Genomic DNA, 11,391 nt, shown 5'->3' with positions numbered 1-11,391 from the left:
TTTGATCCTAGCACTTGTGGGATGGGCTGAAGCAGAATGGTCAATAGTTTCAGGCTATCCTGACCTACATTGTTGTATCTGTATCAAAGCAAATAAATTTAAAATATATGCTACAATTAAAAGAATCAATATTGTCTATGTGTGGCACAGATCTTCAAGTCAACATCACCAAGTGAAAAAAAAATCAAATTGCAAAGTTATGTAGATAACATCATTATATTTCTATTAAACCTGTGTGTGTGTGTGTGTGTGTGTGTGTGTGTGTGTGTGTAGTCTTTATCCAATCACAGGAAAAGGTAAAGATGAAGGCACATAGACCCAATAGCTAATGCTCATCAATTCAGTCAGGTGGGACTAAAGTGTTTGTAAAAGTTCCTGCATACAACTGTCAGTTAAGATCCAGTAATATAAGGCTGAAGAGATGTGGTTAAGAGCTTGTACTGCTCTTACAGAGGACCTGAGTTGGTTCCCATGTTGGGTGGCTCAAAACAGCCTATAATTCCAGTTCCACGGATATCTGACATCTTCTGGCCTCTGATGACATCTACACTCACGTACACATACCTCCACAGAGACACACATACATATAAATAATAAAAATAAAAAATAAATCTAAAAAAATACCAACCCCCAAAATGGTGATCCATGGTAGCCATAAATATAAGGAGTTGGCCAGATTGGCCAGTTGGCCAGTTTTAGTCTTACAATTAGAGTGAGTTCATGGACTTAAGACTCATCTTGCAAATAGAGAAACAGGTTAGCTGTAGTATGAGAGATGTGAAAATAGTACGAATGACTTATAGCCGACTTAATGGAGAATAAATGAGAAAGTGCATGTGCTGCAGGTTGTGTGATTGAAAAAGCTTTCAGTTTTAATTGTGATAAGGGAGAAAATGAAATGGTTTTAATCTGTGTTATAAATCAGCATAATTTCCTTTTGTTGCCCATTGTCATCCATTTCATGCAGGGCCATTGATGTTCCTCAATTTGAGCAAGTCCCAGGTTCACTTCAGGCAGCTGCAACAAGTTGAATCATGACTTGGATCTTTTAAACAGCCATGAGACACTTGCTGAAGTGAGACAGCTTGGGGACATTTTCTTGAAGTGCAAATTGGCTACCTCACATGGGTTCTAGGTGGTTGTATTAGTGCCAAAGGACATGGTGGTTTTCTCAGATGCCGCTGAGCAGCATAATAAAGGTTGTTGCACAGGCTTCCAGTGCACAGTGGTTGTTTGATTTCAAACTCCACCTGTCCTATAAGCAGCTGAGTCCTTAACTTTAAAAATGCCAACTATTTACATTGATGTGAAGTGAAATACAAACCAAAGAGGCTTGCAGAATCAATAGATATAATGGGTGTACAGAAAATGCTCTATTTTCACACTTTTCAATCCCTACATATGGAGATGTGGGGAAAGCAGTGTATATATAGCACACAGGAGTCTATGTGGGCATGACACTGGCCTGATCAGAGAAAAGCATGGAGTTTAGAAGGATCAGGATGCCAGAGAGTAAAAGACAGGGGGTAGGCTGAAGCAAAATGCCAACCATGAGCATGTGCTGGGGGAATTCCAGATAGGAGGTGCAACTGGGAGCTCTGTAGTTAAGCCAGAGGGGTTCTACTGGGTGAGAAAGGAATGCCTCTGAACTCAGCTTTACCCACATTTCTGTGAGCCAGAGCTCGCCTCGCCCTATGTCCCTTCTATAATCTCCTGGCCTATGCCTGGGAATCTCAGATTCTTTTTTATAAATTCACTAATAACATGACTGGTCAGTTAACAAATGCATTAGTCTTTTCAGAATGGTCCCTGGTTTGGTTTTTGTTGCCATAGTAAAACATGGTGACCAAAAGCAACGTAGAAAAGACAGGGTTCCTTAGGATTGTGTAGGATTGTGCGCCCCAAGTCCCAGTTCACCTCCGAAGGAAGTCAGGGCAGGAACTCAAGGCAGGAACCGAGTGCCAAGACCTGAAACAGAGACCATGGAGGAATGCTGCTTACTGACTCGCTTCTCAGGTAACCCAGGATCATCAGTGGCATTGACCCTAGTGGACTGGACCCTCCCAGATCAATCATTAATAAAGAAAATACCTTCACAAAGTTACCTAAAGGCCAGTCTGATGGAGGCATTTTCTCAGTTGAGGTTTCTTCTTCCCAGATGAACCTGGCTTGTGTCAAGCTGACAAAAAAATTAAACAGCATAGAGTGCCATAAGAAACTACCATAGGCTGCCTGGTTTAAACAATGAATATTTATTTTCTTTTTTAAATTTATTTTTTAATTAATTAATTAAAATTTTAATTAATTTTATATCCCTACCACAGCCTCCCTTCCCTCCTTTCCTCCTACTGCCTCACCTACCCTCTCCCCACCCCCAAACTCCATATTTGCTCAGAAAGAGGCAGGTCTCCCATGGGCATCAACAAAGCATGGTATATCAAGCTGCCATAAGACCAAGTACAAACAGTTCTGAAGACTGGCAGCACAGGCTATGAGTGTTGGTAGATATGATTTCTCCTAAGTTCTCTTGTCCTGGTTTATAGATGGCTGTCTTCTCCCTATGTCTCATGTGATCTTCCAAGTGTGTGTTTTTTCTGTCCAAGTACACTCTTCTTTTAAAGACACAACTCATGTTGGATTATGGCTAGTCCAACCATAGGAACTCATTTAACTTCAGCTACACCTTTAAAAACCAAATATGAAGTGTGGGGGTGGGGAGGGGAGGAGGTAGAACTTCAACACATGAATTTCAGGAGAACATAGCTCATTTCAGGACATTGATTTTTTTTTTCAGAATATTTGTCCTTTCAATACAATTAAGTGTCCAAGTTTGTCTGTTTCTCTGTATATGTCTGTTTCCCTGTGTGTACAAGTGTATGTGTGTTTGAGTGTGTGTCTGTGTAAATGTTCATGAATGTGGGAATGGGTGTAAGATGACTCATTTTTTCTTTGATAAGACTTTATTCTTAGTTTTAACAACTAAATACAAGCATCTCCCTTAGCTGTGTACCTCTAAGGAGGATACCAATTTCACACTTTGGAAAAGCAGCAAAACAACTCCAAGGATAGTCACACAGAATGGCTTTAACACTCACCTCCATCAGTGCCCTCTAAATTGTGCAGAAGACCTTCCCAAACAGAGCTTGAAGTTAGAGTGAGTGTCTAGGTTTGTCAGTTGTCATGTCTCATGGTTCCTAAATGCAAGGCACAGTTTGTGGTGAGCCACAGGAATATATTATAGAGATTCAGCTGTGTACTAAAGCTATACTTTGACCAGCCAAGGGTCTATCAAAAGGCAAGACATTTATTATGAATATTTGGTGCTATCCAGTTTTTAATATTTCAGCTGTCTTCTGCTATGAAATTCTTGCGTACCCAAATATTTCCACACCATTGGACAAACAATTCAGCTCCTCAGACCCTTTGAACTTCTAGGTAACTAACTTCCCTGCTGAGCCTAGGAAACAAGCTGGCTGGAGTTGCATAGCTTTGTTTCTTGTGCTAATGAAGCTCAGACCATCCCCTTGCCTTGAGGCTAAGTGGCTCTCCAGAGCAATTGACTGAGAACAAAAGAGGTTTTTACATATCAAGGTGGAAGGTAGGGTGGAGCAACATTTCTGAGGAGGCAGAGAACCACGTGGCCAGGGAAAGAAGGAACAGGTGTTTTCTTTAGAGACAGACAGAATGGCATGGCCAGGGAGAAGGAAAGAACCCAGAGGTTTCTAGATGGTAAGGCAGAAGATTGGTAGAGTTCATCAGAACCAGGAGCAGAGAGCAAGTGGAGATGGAGGGCGAAGAAACAGAGGATGAAGATGAGGCTGAAAGCATAAGAGCTTAATTGTTAGCAGGACTAAGAGGAACTGAGTGTCAGGACAGAACTGAAGCTGTGTAGACAAGATTTCATGCCAGAGAAATAAAGTAGATGGACAAAGAGCTTGATGTATCTAGATTTGTTCTTGCCCTGAATGCCTGATGGAGCTGAATTTTGTCTTAGAGGAATAAAGTTAACAGACATAAGAGCATAGTGTACGTAGATTTTTCCCCCCTCATATCCCATGCCAGATAAAGTGTTATGCCCGGACCCTGGGCAATCTATAACAGCTGAACAAATACTTGCTTGGGACAGATTCTCTAGAGGGTTTAGTCCATTGGCCTTGTTTGACTTCTTGTAATTCAATGCACAATGTAGATACATGTGGACATTCTCAGGTTGATCATTATATGCCATGTATGTAGCAGGAAGTGTGGTAAGGGATATGCAGTTAACTTATTAGTTCTTGTAGCAACCCTATGAAATGAGCAGCTTTAGTATTCCCATTCTACAGATGAGAAAACTAAGCCAAAAAAAAAAAAAACAAAAACAAAAAACAAAAAACAAAAAAACCCAGAGAGCTCTGAGATCTGACAGCCAGTGACTGATGTCACATCTGAAACTAAGAATCCAGATCATATTTATTCTTCACAGAGTCTTGACAAGGCAGGATTGCTACCTTCATTTCTCAGGTAAGGTAAAACATGTGCAGTTATTTGGACCCAAGGATGCCCATCTCAAGCTACTTCTCCTTCCACTGTCACATTCCTCATGGATACTAAAAGCCAGGCATACCTGCTTCTTTGGATCAACATTCAATAGCATGTAGAAATGGCAGGTTCACTTAATGAAGTGGAAAAGATAGTTATGTAGTTATGTGACACATGTTTCAAACCCTGGCTTCCTACGTTCCAGATTTGTGATCATGATCAAGTTACTCCTCCAATTATCAGTTCCTCCATCGTTAAAGTAGGTATAAAAATAACTGGGTGATACTGAGTCTTAAATGTTCAACCAATTAATTTAACTCTCACCAAATTATTGATGAGCACTGCCATGAATTGATTGCTCTTTGATAGTGGCTGATCAGGTGCTGATCATCTACTCCCCACTCTTGAGATCTAGGTTAGCCCAAATGGATGTTTTCTCAAAAATAAAGTGACAAATATGACAATGTATTAGTTTTGAGCTTAAGACCCCCTTTGCCCTCAACATTTCCTCTTGAGCTCCCATTGTTTCATAGAGAACAAGCCTGAGTTAATCTGCTCAAAAATGAAAAGTAACTTGGCACAAAACAGAATAATTCTAGGTGAAGTCATTGTAGACCAACTTGACTGGTCTATTTTCCACAGATGCATAAGCAAACTGCTTCAAATCAGCAAGACACCTAGTCATTCTGTAGACTTGTGAAAAATAATGCATGGCTATTAAGCTACAAATTACAGTCTGGTTTGTTATGCAGCAATAGCTAACTGATACAGTCAGGTATCAGTTTTATTTATACTATTTAGTAAATGCTCAAAAATATCTCAATTATATGCTGATTAGTACTTTCTTGTGTGTGCTCTTGTACATGCTCTCAAGCTTCTCATCCCAGGCGTTCATGAAAGGAAGTTAGTGCAAGCTACTGTAGCTGATTCCAACAACAAACAGGGGCAATAATTGTTTGTTTCCATGGGCTCAAAGAAATTTCCTTATTCATTCTTCACATTGTTCTTAAGTCAATATTAGCTGATGTCTTTGTATGACGACTTTATAAAGCTTGATTTTTAGCAAAGAATCTGACCCTTCTGTTGGCAAACAGGCCATAATTCAAATGTCATTGAAGTGTTTGGCAAAATGGTTAGCAGCTCTCACCCAAAACAGCTAGTCTAAGAGGCAGAGGTCCAAAACCATGATTCAGGGTCTTTTCTTCTGTTTCTTAGTTGCAGCCAAAATACTAGGGCCTCTTGTCTGGACAGCCAGAGTAAAGCCCAAGTTTCTATGACAACCAGTGGCCTCCAAGAAGCATTGGTCTGTAGGGCTTAAAGCGTTTACCAAGCTTGCTGTGATTAGAACAGTGTGTGTGTGTGTGTGTGTGTGTGTGTGTATGTGTGTGTGTGTGCGCACATGTGTGTACAGATATGTACTCATGCATGTAACATGAATATGTTTCTCCCTTTCAAATCACATTTCACAGTGGTAAGATTAATGAAAGCTATCTTGTATAGGGCTCTGAAAATTTAAGATATATTTTTCTTACTAAGTGGCTCACATCATAGTGACTGGGAAGCAGAGAAAAAAGACACAAGACATGGCTAGGGCAAGATAGAGCTTCCAAGGATGTGCCACCAGTGACATATTTCCTCCAACTAGGCCCATCCTCTAGTTTTCCTTGTTTCTCAATCATGCCATCATATTATGACTCTATCAAGGGTTTAACCCATTCATTAGCTCAGAGTCTTCATGGTCTAATCATGTCTGGAAACACTATCCCTAACACACTCACCATTGGGCTTTACTCATCTCCCAGGTGTCTTAATCCAATCTAGTCTGATAACTAAAATAAACTATTACATCCCTGTAATGATTAGGTGCCTGAATAGGTTCAGTTCAGCTCCATAGCATCCTACCTGAGTGATCACAGATAATTGATGCATCTTAGGATGGACACACACACAATGAAACACCCAGACTGTTTCCTCTCTCATAGTGTTGTAGGTAGGAATTACAGATAGATAATTAACCAATTGGTACATGTACGCCGCTAAGAGTACACCTGACACACAGAGGTACCAAATAAATGCCAGCTACTCTCCATTTGTACTTTCATGTAAATCACTGAGAGCAGTGACTATTTGGCAGGTTGTAAAAGCCCAAAGCTCTGAGAGGAAAGTTTGACTTGGGAAAGGGACAGTTACATGTGACACATGGGGAAACTCTCACACTATGAAAACAAAGGTCTAAGGAAGCCTCTAATTCCTTCTTGGTACAGGGAATTATGGAGAAGTCTCAGAGTATGTGGCATTTGAGTTGCATTTAGAAGGATAAGGAGGATTTTGACAGTTGGAAAGGTCAGGTACTCCAGGCAGAGGGAGAGGTCTGTGAGAAGGGGGCAATCTAGGGCTGGCTTTCTGTTGTGGGGAGTGTGGAGAATCTGAGCAGCTAGACTCTTACACACTCAGGAGACAGGTGTTAGGGAAAGAGCTACAAAGAAGATTAAAGACTGAAGAAGGTCCCCAAGATCCTGAAGATGGCCTTATTTCCTAGTTCACCACAAGAAGGGAAGGGTATAACACTCTTTTGGATGCTGGGAATATAATTCCTCCGAGGACAAGAATTGTGATTGCTAGGAAATCAGCCTCCATAGTCCTTTCTGAACATGATTGGAGGTCCTGGGCATCCATTCTTAGTGTGTTGGGGGGTGTGAACCAATGTGAAATGACTATGTGGTGGAATTAAGAGAAGTGGGAATGGGGAAGGAAGGGAGGCAGGGCTGAGCTGAACCTGACATGGTGGGTGGGGCAGGGAAGGGGGCTTTCCTGGCTACTGGGAGATGTGAGGCCTTCTGTGGTTTGGCTTTAGGTTGATTCTTGAGACGCTTGTTCAAAGAAAAGGAGCCATTCAAGCAAAAGGCCCACAGCAGTTGCATCTAAGAGACATCAGGAGGCAGGTGCTGCTTCTAGGGTAGAGATGTGTAAAGCCCAGAGGGACAGGAGGCATCAGCAGAGGGGAAGGGCAGAACTCTGGTGACTAAAGGCAGAAGCACCCTTAGAGGCACAAAACTAAAGGAGATGTTGAGCTTCAGAACAGGAACAGCACACACTTTCGAACCAATGTTATTTAAATATTAAAGAACAGGGAGACACCAGCTGTTTCTCTTGGCTATACATGCTTGTCATATGTCCCCCTAGCATTTGCATGTATAATGATTTTTTAAAATGCAATATATAAGATGCAAAAAGTACAGATATTTGCATCTTCCGGGGGAAACAAAGATGGCTCATTTTGAGGCTATTTTAAAATTGAGATCCTTAAATATATAATAAAATTTTATGGCCATCTTCCTTGTTTAGTGATGTTAGAATTTCTGATGTTTTAGGTTTTCTTAGAGCCTCCTCTTCATTAATACTGTAAATAGGATGGTACCAGATCAGGGGATACCAGAACTGACATATCTTTATTAAAAGTGGAAGAGGGTACTAGGAAAGATCTAGAAATCCCAATGTGCCAGAAACAGATGAGCATATTTATTTGAGTACCACTAAGTAGAAAGGAACAACTCACCCATAATTCCATGAATGAAAGGGAGACAATCTTGGAGGGTCATAGCAATTATCTCAAGAAACTCAGTGTGGGGTGGGGATATGACTCAATGGTTAAAACCACTTGCTCCTCTTGCAGAGTTCAGTTCCCAGAGCCCACATGATGCTCACAACCATCTGTAACCCCAGTTTCAGGGGGGATCTGATGCCCTCCTCTGCTCTTCTGGAAGCAAGTATGCAAATTTATGAGGCATTATAGGCAGTTTTGTTAGGGATAAACACAGGAAGGAAAAGCCAAGGTTTAAGGTCATTGCTGCAAAGTCACCACCTGCCTTCTGGACACCACATACTCTTATGTGCTGTGGGACGGTCTATATGTCAAATTGCTCTGATTGGTCAATAAATAAAACACTGATTGGCCAGTGGCCAGGCAGGAAGTAGGTGGGAGAAGAAGAGAGGAGAATTGTGGGAAGCAGAAGGCTGAGGCGGAGAGACACTGCAGCCGCCGCCATGACCAGCAGCATGTGAAGACGCCAGTAAGCCACCAGCCACGTGGCAAGGTATAGACTTATGGAAATGTATTAATTTAAGCTGTAAGAACAGTTAGCAAGAAGCCTTCCACGGCCATACAGTTTGTATGCAATATAAGTCTTTGTGATTACTTGGTTGGGTCTGAGCGGCTGTGGGACTGGCGGGTGACAAAGATTTGTCCTGACTGTGGGCAAGGCAGGAAAACTCTAGCTACACTTATGTTCTTTCAATTAAATTTCTTTATGTCATCTTTTCAAATTATTTCCTATACACCAGCATGCTCAAGATGCTCCATGCCCTGGCTCCATCCAAATGTGCCACAGAGGCAGACCAGATCCCTTCACCTAAGGTCAGATTACGGGAAGCTTAGAATTTCATTGGCTTGTCATTGTGCTTTGGGCACTGGGGGCGGGGGGAGACTTCCTTTCAATCATCTGTATCTGAGAATGGAGAAAGGTTACATAACACCAATATAGCTGCTGCGGGTGATACCCAGAGAGGATGAGGGGTAGGGAGAGTGGGAAGGGGCACACTGGGAGGATATTCATATGTATAAAATGTACCAGTGACAAAGAAGATTAATAGAGAAATATCCAGGTGTTTGTTGGGCAACATTGATGGAGATTCCAGTAGCTTAACATAAGGCCTCATGACAGGTACTTTTATCTCACCTTTTTCTGTGAGCCACTTTAGGCAAAATAGATGGTGGTCCCTGATTTATGATGAGTGCATATGTTTAGTTCACTGATGTAGTCTGCTTAATTACTGAGTAGGAGGAAGTAGCAGATGTATCTGACCCAAACACTAACCCCTCTGTTGCCAGGGCTTATTCTTTGGCACCTCTCATCCTCTTAACTCCTGTCTCTTTTGGCACCTGGAGTGTGCTAGATAAATTGGAGTAGCCCCACCAAAATATCTGGTCTTACATCTGCTTCTGTTGTAGCATCCGCTCTTCAAGGGGCCAAAGGGACACAGATGGTCATTCTGGCAAAGTCAGCTTGCGGATGGTGAGGCTTTGGGGAAAGTAGTCAGATAGAGATGGCAGCCAGACTACAAAGGTAGTCTGAAGAATCCTCTTTGCAGCAATCACCAGGTCCTGTCTATGGACAGAGACCCCTATATGAGGATCTTCTTTCATATGCATGTGTATATGCACACATATACACATGCATATTCTTTTTTTTTTTCTGTTGAAGAGTAATGTGACACTCAGGTAATGACTTTATTTTGTCAGTTAACATAACCAGCCCACAGTACAGCATGCAAATCACAAAGTACAAATTCAAGAAGGGAATGCCTTTACTAAGTCACAAAACTTTGGCAAATCAATACAGTACCCGTTAATACAATAAAATACTATTTTTGCTGGAGTCAGAGATTACCTTAGTGATAATTTTCACTCCAAAAATATCATTTAAATCCAAGTCCAATCACTGGTTTCCAACAGGGCAAGTTATTTTATACAAATTAATGTCATTTGAAATTATACATTTTCTCTTTTTAAAGAAAGTTCCTCATGCAGGTGGTTCTAGTTCACCGAATCAGTCAGCTCTGTAGATGCCAGGGCAGCTGGACTGTGTTCTGGTTGGTCCGCAGCCAGGTAGTTTTCCAGTACCTAAAAGGCTCTAAGATTCTCCCTAAGAAGACTCAATCAACATGGATTTCTTCTAAGTACTTAAACAACAACAAACCTGTTAACTGTTCACATAGACACAAGACTCTCCTCCAGTCAGTTCCCTCAAGCCCTCCCACCACAGATGATCACTTTGATTTAGAAGCTCTCCATCTTTTGACCAAAACTCATAGCTTTACCCCAGCTCATTAAAAAAAAAAAAAAAAAGAAAAAAAAAAGATCTACCTAAAATAGCGGTATCTTTTAAATAACAAATAAATATGATGTCAGCCTGAAGAGTCCTGGGGCCCTGTAGCTGCACACCAATTTCCATTGTCATTTTTCTACCAACGCTGCTGCGGCCGCCATTGGTGTCCTTATGCTTCCTCTTGCTGATGCTGTCAATTCTTCAATTTCGGCGTTCAGTTTGTGTATCACCCATTCCATTGCTTCTCAGCCTTTGTTAGCATTGGAAGATATGGTGCTTGCCATGAGTCCTTCAAGGTAGCTGCTGAGGCTGACCCCTTTCACGGTATGATGGCTTCCTGGGTCAGGGCAGTTTTCTCTGGGTCTTGGGTGTGCCTGGTATGTGAGCCTCTCGTCTACGGAGACCATATTTGTAAATGAGATGTTAGTGGACTTGAGCTCCATTGCTTTCTTACCGGGTCAACTACAGAATGCTCTTGCACGTACGTTTTTGTTCTTGCAGCACCAATAAGGGACTTCACAATGGAAGGCAGGCCCCACTCTGTGCTGAGGAGTCTATGGCTGTGCAGCTTTCCAGAGGGAATGACATGTCTGTCCAATACGTCAACGCCAACCACGCTTGGGTTCATGGGGTTTGGGTATTTCTGCATTGCAGCTGTGGTAACCATTTCCCACGGGTGGTCAAAGACGTGCTCCGAAGTCCAGATCTTCATGGTGCCAGCCGCCTGCCCGATGTCCCGCGGCGTCCAGGGACGATGAGGCACATAAGTTCACCGGCCCCGCCCTGGCCCGGCCTGCCAGCCTCGCAGCGCGAGGGCGCCCGCCACATTCGTATTCTTAAACAATATACACATGCATATACTGTGATCTCACTTCAACAACAGTCTGACTTCTACAGAGTCAACCAACCTTGGATGAAAAATACCCTAAAAGATGTTTTGCCTGTACTGAAGATATATGGAACATTTTTCCTTGTCATTATCAAG

General features: G+C 42.0%; 1 pseudogene; it reads right to left on the bottom strand.

Moving 5' to 3' along the window:
• Positions 1-10,403: 10,403 nt before the first annotated feature.
• On the bottom strand, positions 10,404-11,170 carry LOC114699311 (annotated as a pseudogene).
• Between the last annotated feature and the right edge of the window lie 221 nt (positions 11,171-11,391).

This window comes from Peromyscus leucopus, chromosome 9 (assembly GCF_004664715.2).
Source record: "Peromyscus leucopus breed LL Stock chromosome 9, UCI_PerLeu_2.1, whole genome shotgun sequence".
NCBI lineage: Eukaryota > Metazoa > Chordata > Mammalia > Rodentia > Cricetidae > Peromyscus > Peromyscus leucopus.
This window is presented reverse-complemented; position numbering and strand designations above follow the sequence as displayed.